This window comes from Arvicanthis niloticus, chromosome 1, assembly GCF_011762505.2.
Source record: "Arvicanthis niloticus isolate mArvNil1 chromosome 1, mArvNil1.pat.X, whole genome shotgun sequence".
Classification (NCBI taxonomy): Eukaryota; Metazoa; Chordata; class Mammalia; order Rodentia; family Muridae; genus Arvicanthis; species Arvicanthis niloticus.
The window spans coordinates 43,757,647-43,762,065 of record NC_047658.1 but is presented as its reverse complement, the minus strand read 5'-3'; the positions used below and the strand labels follow the sequence as shown (position 1 = coordinate 43,762,065).

General features: G+C 40.2%; 1 long non-coding RNA gene across 1 annotated transcript; it reads right to left on the bottom strand.

The window, feature by feature from the left end:
- Nucleotides 1-913: 913 nt before the first annotated feature.
- On the bottom strand, nt 914-3,710 carry LOC143443276 (uncharacterized). The gene is made up of 2 exons (XR_013112112.1): nt 3,635-3,710; nt 914-1,257 (listed from the first exon to the last, which is right to left on the bottom strand). It is a non-coding gene; the product is annotated as an uncharacterized LOC143443276 (long non-coding RNA).
- Between the last annotated feature and the right edge of the window lie 709 nt (nt 3,711-4,419).

The following is a 4,419-nucleotide window of genomic DNA, read 5'->3' as shown; positions in this document are numbered from 1 at the left end:
TCCAAAGGGGTATTTATCCAGTGTGAACAACTCCAAGCCCTCCAACACCACTACAGATAAAAGGCTCAGTGAAAGGACAGTCAGCTAGGTTACTACTGCAGTCTGTCTTTATAAAAATAACTACGTGGTACTCTGATACCCAAGGTACAAAAGAAAATAGATTACTATCTCTCAAGAATACAAATGCCGAAGTTCTTAACAGAATGTTAGCTGGTAGACACTCCTCGTGGGACAGACTAAAGTGTAAGTGTCTGTAGCTTGTTAGAACTATCACTGGCAGATTGGTGGGTCCCCTGTGTGATGAAGAAAACAGGGACATAGGGACACAGCTAAGCTGGGAGGGAGGAATGGAGAAAGACAAAGAGGAGGAAACGAAAAAGCGGGGAAAGACAGAGAGAAAGAAGAATTGGAATTCGTGAGAAAACACTTCCCCAATATAATCTATTAACAGAACAAGGTCCAGCAACTTGCAGGTTCTGATTCAAACTGACGTTTGTTATTAATCCCACAGTTTAGAATTATTATCTACCTCTAGATTCTTGTGATTTTTTCATGCACTTATGCATTATATACCAGCTACTTTTGTTCAGTCAATATTGTGGTAGTTGATTTAGTGAACACTCCAATATGCAAACCAACTCTGCTGCAAACAGTGTGTTATATCAGCCTAACAAGATGGTGCATGCCTGTGAACCCAGTGCTTGTGCAGTAGAGACAATGAAGCAGATGTTCAAGATCCTCTTCAGTTGTGTAGTGAGTTGAAGGCCAGCCTAAGACCCAACCTCAAAATACACAGAGGAAATAGTGTGTTATCCAATAGAGAATAACAAAGAAATTAGGAAACGGAGTCTTTTATAGAGTATTGTGGGAGAAGGAATTATAATACACAGAACATAAGGAATTCCACACAGTGTTAGATGTTTGGGTCTGGCTCTGTTCAGTGGGGACGGAATGATATGGTTGGTCCCTGGTAGAGAGAGCAAGATGTACGATCATTATATGATGTAACTTCCAAGTTGGGATACCAATCAGACATGTATCTCTTATCAAAGAGTCTTCTCAGGTCTCAGGAGAACATCACCTTCTCGCCCCCTCCCCCAGCTTTTTCATCTTCAGAAGAAACCCAGTGTCCCTGGAGAGCAGCCTTCTCTGGTGCTCTGGAAAGCCCGATGCTGTCTCATTCTTTCACTGGTGAGGGGTAGCTGAAGGCCAGGTGTTTTCACTTCAGATGCTCCAGTGGCCCGGACATGCTCAGCACTTGGAAGGTAACAAATTTGCTATGTCACAATTGATAATCAACTCTAGTAAAAGAATGTCCAAATCAATTGAGCCTTAGCAAGGGCAAATGGGCTGAGTGCAGGCGGGCTCCCAGCTCAGGCTGGCTGGGCTTGATAAATTTGCCCTTATTATGGCTATCGATGTTTAAATTTCTTCAGGGATGTTGTTACATGGGTGCCTGGTGGTGACAGAGGTACGGTGACCTCCTTCGATCCTTAATCTACACCTGTTAGTTGGCTCCCTGGTTGCCTCGAGTATACTCAGGCTTAAAGGTTAACAAAAGAAAAACAGGCTGAGTTTACGGCACGGCAGCCACAGATCAATGTGAGTAAATAACCTTCCCTGTCTTATTTCCCCAAGCATTATCGATCCACGTTCTTTGTTCTTTGTCATGTTTCTGTCTTCTTTTCCCAGGGGATACTCAACAATCAGCTCACATTGGACATGTTAACTGGCATATTATGACAGCTACCATTTTGTCACATAATGTAGCCATATATATACATGTCTACATATATGCATATATATATACATATGGAGAGAGACAGAGAGACAGAGAGAGAGAGAAAGAGAGAGAGAGAGAGAGAGAGAGAGAGAGAGAGAGAGAGAGAGAGACTGTACTTTAGAAGACTGCACTTTAGTCTTTTCTAGTATGTGTATCTCCAGCATAAACTTCCTTTGCTTGAGTTTCCTTCTGTACCACAGAATTCCATGAACTTTTTGGACATGAACAGAGTGACTTATTTGTTTTAAATATCTATTAAAGCAAATAGTGATCTTATTTGTAAATCTCTAAGGTTAAAAAGAAAAAAGAGCCTGTTGGCCTCAAGATTTACACGTCTTTAGGAGCAGGGTCCTTTACTTCTCCACTACAGGTTTTAAAGCAAGGGTCAGCCTTCTCTAGTTTTCTTGGTGAAACATGAAGGAATTACTACTCTGGCCCCTGAAACATCATTTTTCCAAGCAGGTTCTCCTGGTATTCTAGCAAGATTTGTGATCAGGGTGATAAATGCTCAGGGAAACATGTCTAGGTTTCTTATGAAATCTGGCCCATTCAAAATGTAAATAATATATCCATATTCATGGTAAAATAGAACAGAATTTTAAATCTACAATTTAAAGAATAATCAACATTCCAAAGAAAAAACTCTTCTTTTCTTAAATTGATTATACTAAAGGACATATTTGTGTGGTTGAAAGAAAAAAAAAAAAAAAAAACCTCTCCCAGTTCAAATAACCAATCTGGTGGAGGAAGCGTTGTTGAAATGACTCAATAATTAGGAGAGATGGCTGCTCTTGCAGACCAGCCAAGACTGTTCCCAGCATCCATGTCAAGTAGCTCAGAATAACATGTATTTCAGCTTCTGAGGCATCTGATGCCCTCTTCTAGGTTCTATGCCCCCATCACACATGTAGTACATGCTCACACACATACATATGTATGCATATAAAATAAAAATTAAAATAGATTAAGTAAAGCTAAGAGAATGGCAATCCACTGAAAGTGCATGTAGAATACTTTTCTTTGAACTTTTATAAAATAGGGTGGATGGTTTAGTACTGAAAAATAGAATGTGGGGGAATTCATAGATAATATAAAGTGTGTTTGTATCTATTGCCTTAAGAAGCAAGAATGAGCGGGCGGTGGTGGCGCACGCCTTTAATCCAGCACTCGGGAGGCAGAGGCAGGCGGATTTCTGAGTTCGAGGCTAGCCTGGTCTACAAAGTGAGTTTCAGGACAGCCAGGACTACACAGAGAAACCCTGTCTCGAAAAACCAAAAAAAAAAAAAAGAAAGAAAGAAAAAAAAGAAAAAGCAAGAATGATATTTTATAAATTATAAAGGGATTTAAATGAGAAAAATAAAATCCAGTGTCTGTAAGTTATTGCTATTGGGTGCAATGTGCATTTGTCAAATAAAATAAAGCCAACACTAGTTGTTTTGCGAAAGAAAAATATGGTCTAACAACTAGATTGTATTAAGTTTTGCTCTATGAACATATTTAGAAATGTAGTCATAGCAAAACAGAAAGTTATTATTCAGCTCCTTTAGTATTAAATATACTCAAGGCTAGTTTTTCAAATTATTTGACCAGCCTACACTGATTTCAGGACATTTGTCAATCTTTAACATGCTGGTAGAAACCATGGATAGGTCTGTGAACTTGCTTCTCTCCTAGTTCCCAATCTTGCATTCTGTTGAATCCACTCCCATAAGACTAGCCTTCCAAGCAACTTAGCTTATTTCTACCATTTCTCTCCTTTCAGAAACCACTGAAAGCCCTATTAGACACATTGAAACAGTCATTATGGAGGCTCCAGCTGGAGTGTTGCAACTTTTTGCTTTGCAAACTCACATTAGCGAATCCTCGTGTGGCATCCTCATCCACTGGGGCTGTTAATGTTGTGAACAGATAAGGACTCCTGGCCTCTGGTGATTTGTCGGACCTAGCTATTTCAAAATACTAGAGTAGGTCACAGTCTCAGAACAATTGCGTTAGCTGTTTTTCTCACTGTCATGTATGACATCACAACTGACAAAAGGAACTTGAGCAAGTGAAGGTTTTATTTTGATCCTCAGTTCTAGAATACAGCCCATCATGGTGGGGATGTCATGACAACAGATGCAGGAAGCATACTATATCCGATATCATGTAACACAGGGTGATGGATGCAACCCTTCTATTAGCTTCCTTTAAAAAAAAAAAAAAAAAATACTGCCCAGGATATCAGCTCAGGGAATGAGGCCACATTCAGCGAGCAGATTCTTCCACTTCAATCAAACTAATAAAGACAGGCCTCACTAGAGATCCTTCTTCCTGGTGATCTCATGGAGTTGACCATGGGGACTATCACAGCAAGGCATGATGGAAGGAGCACGAGGAAGATGATCACATTGTAGCTACAGTCAGGAGACAGAGAGATGAATTTGAGTGCTCAGTTCCATTTTCTTTTTTATTTAGTTTAGGGCCTGGGTCTATTGGATGGGGCCACCCACGTTTAGAGTAAGTCCTTTCACCTTAATTCTCTCCATTAGAAAATCCCTCACAGACATGCCCAGAGGTTTGTTTCCATGGTGATTATGTTCTTTGTTTTGCATGTGCTGTGCTGGGTGCTTTCTGAGGCAGCAAATGTGTTTTCT